The 16,340-nt window shown below is 35.6% G+C and overlaps 1 protein-coding gene across 1 annotated transcript in view; it reads right to left on the bottom strand.

The window, feature by feature from the left end:
* LOC115443470 (transmembrane protein 17) overlaps positions 1-16,340 on the bottom strand; it is a 54,836-nt gene that overhangs the window by 314 nt on the left and 38,182 nt on the right. The window lies entirely within an intron of this gene.

Here is a 16,340-nt window from a genome sequence, read left to right as displayed (position 1 = left end):
AGATGTTTCGATTCGATTTACATATTATGTTTCGACCTGTTGATAATGTACTCCATCTTTAAAATAGTAACTTATTTTTATACCGAGAAATATACGTCAATGCCGAAAAACCTACGTTACTCGGCATAAAAATATGTATTAATACTAATCAAAAATGTTATTTCCACCAGCAAGTTTAATGATTTATTATAATTATTATAAATTATTTATATCGCTACAAACATTAAAATGGTATTTCCATTAATAAGCCACATCTAATATGCTAATGTGATCTTACTTGTGTTATGACTATCTGCTCTTCTACGCTAAAAAGTGATTTAATTATATTGACGGAGTTATAAATTATATTTAAAAATGCGATTATAGTTAATTCATTTCAATAAATATATTTATACGAAATACGCAAAAGGTACTTGCCTACACGACATATCTAGTAAAAATAGAATGATTATTTTTATGGACCTAATATGCTGTCTTTACATTTTTACTAAGAATTGACGTAGAACTGCCCGCAATATTATATTATGCAATATTATGCACGCTATATTTTTCAAATAATGCCACCGCATTTAATTTCTACACGTCGTGTAAGGGCGCCTTCAAATTAACCGCTTAGCGCCGCGCGGAAGGAGCGTGACCGCAGCGCTGTAATCGCGGTATCTTGTAAAACTGTTGCCACAACATAAATGATGCTATAATAAAAGACTTAAGGGCACCTTCAACTCGCCGCGCGGACGCAATACAGCCGCTGCGATGCAGTCGCGCTTGTTTTCATTATATGGATTTACGATATAAATGCAGCGCTTCACCCGCGTTGCGGTCGCGCGGTGAATTTGTAGGTGCCCTATTATGTCATCGGTAAATTAATATAATCTGTATTTTTTTTATTTATGGATACGCTATTTTTTAGTTCCTGCTTTTAACATCTGTATGTTATGATTAGGTACAATAAAATACCTGGTGGTTCTATTTTTTATACAAGTGCAATTTATAGTTGAGCGAATCAAGTATACACAGTATGCACAAAATCGAAAACACCATTCAAACATGATACATACTATGAATAATTAATAAAAGATTATATTCTTATTTCTGGACTTTGTAAAGAATATTAAAGAAAATTACTGGTGAGAAAATAAACTATTGGTAACACCTCCCGATTAAACAAATAACCTATTTAGCTTTATGTAATAATACAGTTAATATAATTAAATACCTACAATTATTAACATAAAATGATTAAATACTATAATATTATAGAGGAACCGTCAAAGTGAATGTAAATTAATATCCTTTATTTATCTCTATTTTATTCGCTTTAGTTAATGTTTCTTAAACATTTATTATTTGAAAGGAAAGACTAGATAGCATAATATAAATATAGTGTTATACTGTGCATATCATACGTGAATAATGTGTCTTTTACCCTTAGTGTCTGATGTTGGAAATCTCTGATTACTAAAATTCTCTCCTCCCTAGTTACCGAGACGTGGAGAATAATTAGCAAACAAGATGACACTTCATATTAACACCGATCCAGCATACGAGCCGTGATAATAAATGTTCTTAACATAGTCTTTTATGCGTTTCGTTGATTTTTTAATTCGATTATTATTTATCTACTGATAAGTATATTTAAATTCAATTTCAGTTCTAGTTTCACTAAAAACAGTAACATTTTTTACATTTTTTTTAAGCATTCAGATCCCCTGTTGCACTCTTTAACAAATAGTCTTGTCCTGAAGTCATCACCATCAGCATCAGCCTATATCTTTGTCCACTGCTGGTTATAAGCCTCCTCCAAATATCGATCCTGCCCTGATATGGATAAAGTAAATAATTCGTAATTGGTATGACTAAATGTAGATTTCGCTGCATTACTCTTAAATAAAGCGCAATTAACAAAACACACTATATGCAAGTAGCAATAAACAATACGACATGTGAATTATAACATATCCGTCGATCTCAGCAAATTAATACCGGGTGCAAGGTAACGTGCAAACCAAAATAACAATGGGCCTCGTAACAATCAGATTTCAAAATATTTATAAGAATAGATGTATAGACAAAAGAGTGAGGCTGCAAGGAGTTCGAGACGGACGGGCGAGGTCGACGCAGTGGCGGGCTCGCGGGCGCAGGCGGGCGGCGCGAAGTGTGAAGGTCGGTCAGCGGCCGAGCTCTTATCGGACCAATCATAACGATCAATTCGCTTAGTATCGACTAATATAAGCATTAGCTTGACCACGTGCCACTGATTTTATTAATTACGAGACGCAATTACGCTTACAAACACATACACACGCACACACACTCGCAACACTCGGTCGTGTAAACGATCAGTGGAAAATTATGTAAATGTATAAGTATGAATGTGTGCTGACAGAATGATTACTGACATTAACAGATTAACTTCTACTTTGTAAGATAGGTCGGATAGTGTTTTTTAGTTTACAGCATATCATCTTACAATTTGCGTAACAAAATGTTTACTGCAGTGATTTAATCTTCGTAACAATATAACGGTGGTATTATGCTGCGTCACTCCAAATGGCATAACACGATTACCTAAAGAATGCACTACTCTCGTTGCAATATTGTTCAACCCGTCACTTAACAGCTCTTCGATTGAAGTTTAAATAACAATGGCAAACGCATAGGCATTGTCTGTAACATAATAATTATTCCATTCATTTACTACAGATTGTATATTATTATAAAGTGTGGGATTAAGAATCTTAATAATAAATTTAGTTTGAGCCAATGTAATTGTAACATTAATAATTTGCTTGAGATTAAGATTATGATATCCCTAACTGCACGATAAATAAATGTTATAAACGAGAATCATCTTCATTAAGAAAATATTGATCCAGCGTTTTATATGTAAACCCTACCATACCTTTTGGATACGCTACGTTAACGCTACGCAAATACTTTATGGAATTATGACGTCTTTGTGTTAAGATTTATTACGACATAAACTAACATGTAAGGATTGTATAAATAAGTGAATGATAAAGTACTAAAACTCCGATTACCACATCGGTAAAGATAACAGAACGGCACAGTATTTTTTAGGGTTGGTATTAATAAAGATGTACGAACCAATTACTTTGTATTATAAGACATAAGATCTTACATCTCAGGGTGACAAGCGCAGTGCAATGCCACGCAGTGCTTCGCAATTTAATGTTTAGATGGAGTTGCCACCGTTTATGGGTCGTCAATTAGTTAAATATCAAGCGAGAGACTAAGTTAATCAATTATTTGTAAAAAAGGGCCCGTTTTTCACGAACAGGTGCATCCAGATATTGGCAGAGAATTGCTTGCCATTCTCATTCAACCACCGTACAGTTATTCAGCCGCTGGTGTTACTGACACAATGCAAGGTTAACATGAGGTGGACGCCCGCGCAACTGGCTACATAGCATTCAAAAGGACATTTACGTTTATCGAGTAGAACGGATCAAACAGGACATGCCAGATATCGAAATCCGTTTTCAAGCGCCAAACACACAAGAATAACTACTTTATGATGCTCTGTCACTATTTCCTAGTTCATTATTAATACTTGAATAAACAGTTGCACGCGTATTTGATTATAAAAGTGTTTTTTCTTTGTATCTAGTTAACATTATGAGTTCTTTTTCTGAAGCTTTCTTTCGCGCCGCCAGTCGAACTATTAACGTTCAATCGCCGCTAATCATTAAAAAGTACAACTAAATACTTGCTTCACGATTGTACCTTTATCGGAATGTTCGCCTCATTACTATTCCATAACGTCAATAACTTCATCACAACGTGCGGTGAACATTCAACATTAAGTCAATGGGGCTCTAATGAGATACTCATTGACAAGAGCGCTGTGAGCCAGATCTTAATCAACGCGCGACTTTGTTCTCTTTTACTTTTAAAAGGATATGTCGAACAAGTCATTCGTCGGCAGTCGGCAGTCGTTCTCCGTCGCTTGTTACTCTCAACGGGCTATTATTTTGTACCTTTTTTATCCTGTACACCCGTAAATATCGTCTAGAATCTTGCATTCCCAGTATACATCTTCCTTCTTTTATTTTTAGTTTGTGCGAAAAAGGTAGTCGACCAGTCCGAGCATCCAGAGTCAATGTATGCAAGGCTTTTTACCCCTGTTCTGCAGGTGTTGCACAATAGTCGAGAAATTACTGGAATATCGAACTTGTATTATCGGACTATTTATAGCTTGCTTCTCGTTTCCAGGATTCTTATGTCGTAAATAAACTGCGGAATGAATTTATAAATTAATTACAGCAATGGAGTTTGCACACAATTACTTTGACAGTAGGTAAAATTTATCACCAAAAATTCCATACAACAAAACAAAATTGCGTACGCTGAAATAATACTTGTTGATTTTCTACAAACGGCTTGCGAGTCGCCGCGTTTAAAAGGTTTGTTTCGAAATCATTTGTGTTTGTTTTTGGGAACAAACAGAAATCGCGCAATGCGTGAACGTTAATTGGCAAGTAGTGTGGCTGAGAGAGCGGCCACACGGCGCAGCGGGGCTCAGCAGCCGGGCTTGCCCGCGTCGCCTCACCAGCACGCCCTGCGGCCCATCGGTGTCCTTGCATTCTTTGAGAATGGTACCGGTTCAATGACCCTTGACAATGTGAAGGGATCAACATTGTTCTTGCTTTAAACGTTATGGTAAGTTTACGTAATGAAGCCGATGGTGAGGGTCGAGACTATTTGATGGTCACTTGCATCGGCTCAACCTTCGTATTTAATGAAAGATCTTTAATTGTTTATGCTTTCAAAGTATGCCGCTGTCACAATTAGATTGATTAGAGTAAACAGTCTTATAATACGATAACTCGTACAATACGCACTTACAGTAGAAGTCATCAAGGGATCATTTAATACTTAACACGTCATAAGCCTTGTTGGATAAGTATTGAGGTCAGATCTCGTGCACTGTTTACACAGCGGTCAAGTGCCGTGATGCTAAAACAATAAGGTGTAATATTTGGGCAGTAAAATATACATGGCAAGCAATTATTCTTGTAAATATTTCATCGTCAAGCATGGGTTATACGACAAGCAAACAGTCAAAGTTAACGACAAGTGAAACATGGGTTCTTTAAAACCAATGTTTAGCTTTTGAGACTCATTTTGCAATCAGTAAATAGTCCATACAGAATCATCTAGTTCTCCGTGTATAAAACAGCTGGAAGTACGGGAATCAATGTATAGAAGTACTACCTATTTGGCATATTTTTTTCTGTAAGGTAAACGTAGCGCCACGACGTGGAAAAATTCAGCCAGAACGTAAGTTGGTTCAGAAGTCAGTCAATCAACATATCTCCATATCTTAAATCAATAGTAGAAAATAACAATGAGAAGATGTTGGAACTTGGAACACTGTTTTCGAGACACGCTTCCTGCGGTTACTAGATATTCAAGAGATTCTAAATAGCTTATAAAAAATGTTTTCTAGCCATTATGTCGACAAATCGATGACCCAATGCATAACACAAGATTTGACACGTCATTAATCGATCAAAACCTTGCTACACAACTCAAATAAATATGCGCCTGTCGAAAAGCAGCATGAGACAGTGTATAGTACCCACTCAGTTAAAAGATCACGTTCGACGTAGAAAAATTAGAGCCGACGCTCTGAAAAATGAGAAAAGAATTCGTAAGGCGTACCAAATATTCTATATAGGAATTTGCGTATAGAACCGTTTTGCTCACTCTTTTAAGGGCGGTGGTATCTTACTACCACGATATTATAGGTATACATTGAACGCTCAAACACACCGACAATCTTACGATATAGACAATACAGTTATTTCATACTGTAGAGGAAATGAAAACAATATCTCAACCCGTTTATAGTCGTGATAGCGATAAAGAAATTATAATACAATAATCATTTCAAATTAGATCATTAAGCCAGACTGCAGAGTTTTAATTAAAATCTACGGCAAACTTTGTAGTGCATGCAACTAAAGAACAAATGTTAATGGATAATGCAAAAGTTCTGAAACTAAGAAAAAACCATGATATGATTTTGCTTTCTCGGGGAAGGAATAAAAAATATACAGCATAAAAAAATATATTATATTAGGATTAAAAATCGACACAATGCCCTGAGAATCCTAGAGCCAAAATCTATTGGATTATGCTAATTTCAGACGCAATTAACAATGGTTATCACGCAAATAATTGATAATATGCAAATCGAACCAATGACCTTTAGAGACTGTTGATATTAACTGCATTTGTATTTATTTGTTATTATTCCCGGTACTAGATTTGCAAACTGTGCAAAATAGGCCGTTGATTTGTCAATATTTAATTAATTTGGCTAATATTATAAGTAATAAATAAACACGCAGATTACGTATCGGTCATTAAATGAAGTAAAACATTGTCTTGTAAGAGGGTCAACGACTTCTACGATGCATTTTTGGTACTAATCAATAAAGACTTATACACCATTAACTATCGTAAAATTTGTTACACATTAAACTGACCATAGCAAATACCATTCAGTTTTTAAATGCCGACCTACTTGTTATATAGTTCGACATAATGCGCCAAAGGCTTGTCAAGGCAAAGTATTGCTGAAGGCACAATAACCCTCAAAGGCCGGCAACGCACCAACGATTAATCGTTGAATTAGACCGTCCATGTAATTAGTCACGAGACAAAGAAAAACGCGGATTGCACGGAGATCATTTACAATTAGATAAGTTATTGGCCTGCCTGTCTGACAACACTATAAAAAAAAATAAACGATATGGAAATAAAACTAATTTTTGAATTTTAGCACGGATTCTATTTTAATTTTTTCCCGAAGTTTCAATGATGACAGCCTTCATGGTCACGACGCGGACAGATGTGGTCGTTCGAAAATTAAAATTTACATTTAACAATTATTTTTGATATATAAATAAATGACATCTACCAACCTATTACAATAAACATCGGGATAATAAAAAAAATTGCCCTAAGTTATTGATCTAAGTTCTTTCTATATTATCCATAGATCATGTGACATGCACGGTGCACCCTATTTTCAGTAATATTGTTTACAATACAACAGCGCCATAGTATGAAAATATAACTGGAAAATTTCTGTGCTAAAAGCATATGTACTTATCATTAATTTACGTTTAAGAATATCTTAACACATAAAGACAATTTAATAAAACTATACAAGTACCTATCGTTTATGTAAATTAATGGATATTAACCAAAATATTAAAATACAGAGCGTTATAGGTTTTTTACCTGTATATTAAATGCATGACCACTTAAATATGACTGGCCTCGGTTTATTTATAACTGAGATGTGTATCAACGCATTTGGCGACATTAAGATTATCTTGTAAGCAAGTGCAAAATAAATAAATTAATATTTTTTAATAACAATCGTTGGAAAAAAATGGTGGTGACTGTATGCGGTTTAACTATTTTAACCTTTTACTAGTATTATCGTTACAATAGTTTATGCGTATACGTATAAATTAGGCGTTGGTAAGCAAATCTTACTCTTACTCTTACTCTTACTCTTACTAATATTATATATATGAAAGTTTGTGAATTTTTTTTTGTTTGGTATTTGTATATTTACAAAAAGTAACATCAAAGCAGTAACAACTGAACAGATTTGGATAAAATTTGTCATATGGGTAGACCATATCCTGGATTAACAAATAGGTTTTATATCCCGATAATTTGCTGCCGTGGTAAATAATAGGATTCTTAAAGTACACCGTGCTGAATTCGTAGTGTTTTACGAACTTAACATAGTAAAATACAAATCACTAGATGTCACTCGCTGTGTCTGAGATTTTTTTTTGCTGCAATTCCCAATAGGTTTGGTTTGCATAGAACTATATACATAGAATAATGTACCAAATACAGCATGCGCGCACTTAAATTTATAATTATTGGCTAATCGCGGAAACCAAAATCGTGACTTCTGGCATCTAACATTTGGCTTGTGGTATTTTGCCCGCTCCATTAGGCAAGTACGGAGACAATGCTTAGAAACCTTTTCTCATGACACATATACCGTCTGAGAGGTTATATCTGCAGCATATTATACCTACATTCCTGGTAAAAATATATGTATAGGTACTTTATATGCAGACTCAATGGTTCATTGTACAATTTGTATTGCTTTATTTGTCAAGTAAAAAGGTTTCGTCTAACTATGATTCCATAGTCGACATATATATTCATATATGTCGATAAAATCGCTTTATATGATGTGTCAAGCATCATATTTAAGGATATTATAAAACAGCCCACACACGACAGATATTAAAGCACGCTGTTTTATTGTGGAGGGAAGTGGAAAATTTTTATTTCGAACTCCACCGTATCTTTCTGCTTGAGTAACTTCGTAGCGGATTAAAGAGAAAGTAATTAGCCTCAAAGATTCGCCAAACTTCACAGCTTGATTGATTGATGGCTGGTGGTAGAATATATTTTATATTTGCCCGGATAGCCGTACAGAAGGTGTTAAAAATCTCATTATGGCCCACGTAACTGTGTGGCGATCCGGGATCAACCTGTCTATATCCGGTTCCATCAGGCCGACATAATTGTATCGATTGGCGAGGGGTAATCATGTCTCGTTAGGCGACATTCTATTGGACCCAACGATAAAAATGTACTACGTACAAGATTTGGCGTTCCGAACATTCACTGTGTTCAACTGAATTGAACTGCAATCCATTCAGACTGGCTTTAGTAGGTCAATCTTTACAGCTTGTGGTTGTATACGCAGTGATGTTCATGATATAAGAACTCGAGTCTAAGTGTAACCCTAGATTGGAATAAAAAATATTAGTCAAGTAAAAATAGTTGTTGTTAAAATCAATGAATAGGTTATAACAGTGACGTTTTGGTTGCCATTTTAGTTTAGATTTTGAACAAATAGTTATATGGACGTTCGTGTCTAGAATCTACGTGAATGATTGGATCCCACTCCACTTAATATTAACTGCAGTCTAGTCAAATTGACGGGCACGGAACAAAAAGAAGTTAAAAAAAGCGTGCAACTGTCGAAACTAGCATACATGACTATGTCATCGTTGCTTAAAGGAGATGTATTACCGGGTGTAAGGGCAATATAGTCTGATTTTTATCGATGAGGCGTCAGTTTGTTATAATTTTAACAATATTGATATTTTTGTTATTAATTGTAAACTTTTATTGATACATCTAGATTGTTTTATTAACATTGAATATAGGGGTGTAATCTATTGACATGTATAAAACATGAGTATTTTGTTTAGAAAACCGCTCTTCGTTGTTTTTGTTAAAGTCTAATTCAAAGTTTAAGGTCATTAGTATTATAAGCTTTCAACACTTTTCTGTTTTTAAATATACCCAAATATATTTAGAGAATATAATAAAAGTGTAACAGGCCGATGTCAGTACATTATAGATGAAGAAAAACCAATATGGGGGTCTTTATTAGAGCAACAGAAGCCAAAACAACAGTTTTAAGATTTTTTGTCGGTTTGTATGTTTATACCCATCACGAAAAAACTACTACACGGAATTGAATGCCATTTTCACCGATATATTGCTATAGGTCTTACTTAAAATAAATTTATAGCGGCGATAGCCTAGTTGGCTGTGGAACGGACTGCCAAGACGAATGCCCGCAGGTTCAAATCCCAAGGGCACACACCTCTGACTTTTTTAAAATCATGTGTGTATTCTTTGTGAATTTATCATTCGCTTTAACGGTGAAGGAAAACATCGTGAGGAAACCTGCACATCTGAGAAGTTCTCTATAGGAATTTTGAAGGTGTGTGAAGTCTACCAATCCGCACTAGGCCAGCGTGGTGGACTAAGGCCTAATCCCTCTCAGTAGTAGAGGAGGCCCGTGCTCAGCAGTGGGCAAGTATATAATACAGGGCTGATATTGTTATTATTATTACTTAAAATATAGACTCCATATATTTCATCCCGGACATTGTTCTCACGCGGGCGAGGTGCGAGCAAACTATAGTCTAAAATATATTTATAATCAATTAGTTGAGTCGGAAAGTAGCTATTTTTTTTGTATCAATCTAGGCTAAGGAGTAGATATGGCTTCACGTGAATTTAAAATGTATGTAGCGTACTTTTATTGCGGTATGAGTAACACGCTGAGGTTTCGGGTTCCAATCCCGGGTCGGGCAAAGCGATATTGAATTTTCAATATTCATTATCACTCCGGAGTTACATATTTTTACCCTATTAAATACCTATATATGTATAATGGAACAAAATACAAATGGCGAAAAGTTGATGCACTGGATGCATCTTTGCCTTCCCTCTTCCCTCGGGGAAAAAGTTGAGTGCGAATTCAAATATTTGGGCGCATTAATCAACATACATACTTAGAGAGCATAACTACACGCACTCATATCATTTCATCGCAATATATTATTATCGCGATGAAGCAGGTAAATGAAAAAGTGAGTCACTAGCTGGCAAGAGACAAGGATTAGGAAAGCATATGATTCAATTAGGTAGAGATAGCAGCGTATTTTAATGTTTTACTAACACAAAAATTTACAATCAGTAAAAGTTAATAACGTCCATTTAAACTATTTATTCAAAATCTGAACTAAAATGGTAAGCAAAACGTCACAGTTATAACCTATTTATTCACTTGAACAACAAATAATTTTGTTTTTTGACTAATATTTCCTGGTTTACACTTAGGCTCGAGTTCTTATATCATAAGCGCCACTCCGTACACAACCACAAGCTGTCAATATTCACCATACTAAAGTCAGTTTGAATGGATTGCAGTTCAATTCAGTTGAACACAGTGAATGTTCGGAACGCCAAATCTAGTACGTAGTACATAATATATATCGATGTTAATAACCTCAAAGTGTACCGACTACGAACTATTTTACCAGTATTGTCGTTTTTTCGGGACCTAAGAATAAATATAATATACCGGGAATTTGTAGGATCCAAGTAAGACAATCAATTTGTTTAGTAGAGTAGCAAAAAGTGAAAATAACAAATTCGTAACGATCCGTCATCATAATAAGAAATGTTTACGAAAACTAGGTAAATCGAATTACACTGCAGTTTATACCAAAAATTCTTGATATTCTTTTTAGGGTTTCGTAGCAGAACTAAGGACTAGAGACTTTAAAATACCGCCGTGTTTTTCCGACCATATGTTGCAATTGTATTAATTTATTCTTTTAAAAATAACTTTAAATGTTATATACCAATATATAAAACTTACTTCCTCTAAAAAGTATAAATTTACCTTTTAAGTTTCTCGATGAAAGACGTAATATAATATAAAATTGTAAAAAGTAAAAAAAAAATATAAAAACATATTTTTCAATATTCTAATGGCGCGTTTTTAAATTCCGCTTTACGATATCGATTGTTAATCTGCTTGGTTTTGGATAAATTGTTACTCCAAAGACTCGGATGTTATTTCTAAGATTTGAACACAGACTCTAGAAAAGTACCATAATTAATCAATGGATTATGCGATTGCGCATTCTATTCAGCATATAAACTGCAGTGAAATGAAAAATTAATTCGAAATACTAAGGTAATAATATATTTTACGAAACATGGGCGACCAAATTATTTGTATCATCTTGTAACTACGGCTGATTCATTTATTTTTTATTTAAATCTAGCTAAACTCATGATATGAGGTAATTTTATTTTTCCACGATTTGCCGACAATGGGAGCTTACAGGGTGCCTAATGTTAAACCTCCAGGACTTAAAGTGACCAGCATTAAATCAAAATGCTAAACATCACTTGTTTTTTGGTTTCCAGGATAAAGTACATAATACTGATTAGACATGTAAGTACAATGTCATTGCATTTATTTAAAAAAATGTTGATTATCGTACGGAACCGTCCATGCACATCTCAAACATGTTTCATTCATGTTTACAAACAAAGAGATCAACGCTCGCCAAGTAGGTTAACACAGAGCTGTGGCGCGCTTGCCCGCGCTGCCGCCCGCCGCGCACCGCCGCGTCGCTACCGCCGCGCGGCCCGTGTTGCGCGGGTCGTGGTCTCTCGCAAATCCACTACTTCACGAACTCACCTACACGCCACCGTTGGGACCTTAACGTCAACCACATTCACACGCTTTAAAAGTTCAGCCAACTTCAACGGCACTGAAAAAATAAACAAACCGACCAATGAATATTATGTATCATTATCCAAAAGCAATACACTATCTATATTAGATAATTCTATATCAATATGCACTGAACCTAATTCCAAACAATTTGTTATCGTTCATGATGTTATCAAATTATTATGACAGTTCAATCTAAAATTACATTAGAATGCTACAAAATAGGCAATGCGTAGTTATATTTAATTTCATAACAAAAAACAATAACACAAGGCAAAGCTGCAGAACGGTGACATCATGCGCAGGAGAAATCGTTACAATGCCCTCTCACAAATGCGCCGGAAGAAAGTTCCTAACGATTTGCATAGCGTTCAGCTGGCGACGACAAGCGACCGGCGGTGATCCCGCGCTCGCGACTCGCGACTCGCGATGGCCCACATAGACATGCTCCACAGTTTATTGTTGCGGACCTATTTCCGTGGGTGCACGACCACGACCACCGCCAAGCCCGCGGACCGACACACTTCGCTCACTCCGAAAGTTTCACCGATAGAGAAACTTACAATATCTAATAGCACCGACATCCGCCTATGCAGATTTCCAGAGCAAGCCTCCACAGAGACGGTGACCTAAATATGAACTTTACAAAGCTATAACAGCTAATGGAGAGTCAATTATTAACAACGACGATTATAGGTCTTGTGACACTTTTGTTTCAGCTGGCAACGAACTTAGTTTTATATACAAGAGTAACGTCGCATTAAAAACTAATAAATACGGAGTCAATAACAATGTTTATTCGTTTTCATTTCCAATGGTAAGCAGTGAGAAAAACTTGCACTGGTGTTACGTTAGAAAGCGTAGAGCATTTCACCATAAAGCCTAGAAAGTGTACATAAGAAGAAAGTGAAGAAGTAGGGGAAAAATGCAAGTGCGTGATGGCGGGGGCGCGAGGGAATGCACGAGGCAGGGAGCGGGCGCGGGTTCTGGCGCGGGAACGCATCTCGCCACAAACAATGCCCGCTCCGAATCTGCGAAGGAAGCCGGACCGCCATCACTTTTTCCCCGTAGATGAAACTGTTGCATTCGCTTGCACACGTTTCTCGATACACGTTTGCCTAGTTCTTGTATCGGTGCACTTATTTTTACTTTCTTTTCCGTTCGCTCTTGTTCGTTTGTTCCACCGCGCGCATCCACACTAACATAGCTAAATATATTATAGCTAGTCACAATGAAAATAAAAACAAGCGCTTTCGTGTTCCATTGAATTGTGAAACAATAACACGACTCTCTAGTTTTCAATTGATTGCCATGCCAGTTACTTTTACTTATACATTTACTAAATACCTATCGAAGTATAAAATAAGCAGTTTTAAATTATATTAGTAGGTAAAGCATAAGTATTTTTAGTGCAATCTTATTGAGGACAACCATTTGCATTATTATAATTATAACTACCAAATAATGTACTCGTATACTATTACCGAATAATACCACAACCACTATTCGAAGTAATTTTACCTACAAATTAAGTACCGAAAGTATTATTATCAATATAGACTTAAGAATATGATCACTGTCTCGTTGGTAATCTATTTGTCAGCACAGACTGAGAAATCAAGATTGCATGAAAATTGCTCGTGAGAACGAAGGAGTAACATCATAAATTTGACCCAACACGAATTTACTGATGTTACATATACACATAATTAGGATGCGTGTAGCACTTGGAGAACTGTTGGAGAGAAAACTGAAATACTCCAAAATTATGTGACAACCCGACAAACTATAAAATTAATTAGTAATATTGAAAACGAAAGATCAGCGTCGTAAATGGTACTTCTCAAAATAACTACTTACTAGATGATATTTCTTTATTTAAAGTTCTAAAGGTCTTCTCCATTTATTTGCCCTCATTCACACGAATATTACCTTTGACGTATGGTGAAATACCAATTTCGCTGTTTTTATGCCAGACTGCTGATTGATGTTAATCCTCTCTAGAAGATCCAAATCATGTATGACCTCATATATCCAGCAGTGGCGAACAGTCCATACAACCCAATTCCTTTCGGCTTCTCTTTATGTAGAATTAATATAGAATCTAATTATATTTGAACGATTTGCAGACCACATTTATGCATATTAGCATCTACATGTTGTTATTTTTATTGTTTGTTATGTTGTGTGGGGTCACCTTTCGGAAAAATTCACTTTTCGCTACTGATATCCAGCAACTATACTCAGGATTAAATAAATTAAAAAATCTTCGGCAGTCATATAATTTTATAAAAATTTTATGAAAATCCATTTTTGTTTCTAATTATATATCGTATTAGGTATCGAGAGGAAAAATAAGTAGAGATTCATAAAGACACATACTTGAATATAAATCTATGTTTTATATTGACCTCAATCTTTATTTTCATAATAAATACATGCTAAAATATATAATATGGCAATATTACATGTAGGTAAGATAAAAATACAACAAAGATGATTAAAAAAAAGGGTTTGAAACATTTGATTTAAAATCGTGAAACAAGCATTTTTGGGTAAAATACTTCTATAACATTTAAATTATGAAATTGTACTTCAAAATTAATAAATTTCCAAAAATTTTAATAATGAAGACGCCTTTAAGAGTCAATTAATGGCTCTTAACGTGTTTACGAACAGGGAAAAATGTCTTGATAGCGTTTGTGCAGTTGATTCAACTCAGCAGTTTAAAATAGCTAATTAATTACTTTTCTTACGAGCATTCTCATCTGAAAGTGAAAATCAAATATTTTATACACATAGTCCGCACTCGGCTGCGCGTGCGCACATGCGTAGAGCGTCACGCTCGAGCTGCACATGCCACTGCGGATGGGCAAGTTGTTCGTTTTTTTTCCATTAGCGATCCCAAGTCTGTGACGCATATAGGTAGCTATTATAAAAGAACGAAGATCGAACATTCTGCTATTACTTGATATTTTAATGACAGTTTCTTGTGTCAGTTCCGTCGAATAGTTTGGATGGTCACACGCAAGCGGTATGCGCGAGAGAAAATACAAAAATGTATACGAAGTAAAACACATCGCCGCGGCCGGTGCGTCATGCGTAAACCGCATCGCGGGGCTGACGGGTGCCCGACGCACGTAGCCACTGAGAAAGCTGACACCGCGATGTCGAGAGAAAGAGTGTGAAGGAGAGAGATGAGCATTTCACCGTGTGGGGTCAACGCGCTCGCTGTACTGTCGCTGATTATGCCCCAATTGCTGAATGTGGGTCTAGGCCGGCGTTCGTCGACCCGCATGGCACACTTACTGCGCCCGCGCACGACCGGTGTGCTTTCACGCCCCACGCGGAGGTGGGGAGCACTGTACGGAAAGCTGAGAAAAGTTCAACTCTGTACATGGGCGGGCAATGTGATCATACCGTTTACAATCATTAATTATATTTAGATCTAATGGCTTGTCTGTAAATTGCTTGTTGAGCAGACCTATTTATCCAAACATATTATATCCCAGTCTTATAGTTAATACGACGCAATCCTATAAGTATTTCTGGATTCGCAAAAAAATAAAGAATATATATCTGATCTATGGTACATTCATTAGCACGTTCAATATGAGTTTCAAAGTTGTAATTTAAAAAAATATTACAAAAGAACTTTAGTTCGCTCCAATCGTCAAAATCGTAAATAACCTTTCTATTAGCAGTAAACACTATACAGAGGAGATACAATATATTCTGTTGTTATGCTCTACACAGATCCGGATCATGGCAATAGTTAAAGAACAGAGTATAATATCACTCAACAAACAATACGATTACCTGTAAAGATATTTATATAAGTTTGTCCAAATCTACTGCTATTACGATATATTGTAAATGTGTATAAATTACTAATAATTTATACACATTTACAATATATCGTAATAAATCATATTAAAGTGCAAATTCCTAATTGCGCATACGTTTAGAATCAGTATGAAATACAATGCAATACTTTGGCATTAACAGTAAGGCTGATGAAAAAAATGGCTCATCGAATGATCTTTTCGAAACCCCGACCTTCCTCACTTTTCATTCGCTTTAATCTATATTTCTGCCATCAATGTATAATATTGTATTTTAAGTGTGGCAAAAAACATAATGGCATGCACTCGCACAAGTCGACCGCTTGATCTTAAGATCTTAGGTCGTGACACTGGTTTGT

The sequence above is a fragment of the Manduca sexta genome, chromosome 17 (genome assembly GCF_014839805.1).
Source record: "Manduca sexta isolate Smith_Timp_Sample1 chromosome 17, JHU_Msex_v1.0, whole genome shotgun sequence".
Taxonomy (NCBI): domain Eukaryota; kingdom Metazoa; phylum Arthropoda; class Insecta; order Lepidoptera; family Sphingidae; genus Manduca; species Manduca sexta.
The sequence above is the reverse complement of the archived record's forward strand: the minus strand, read 5'-3'. Positions and strand labels throughout refer to the sequence as shown.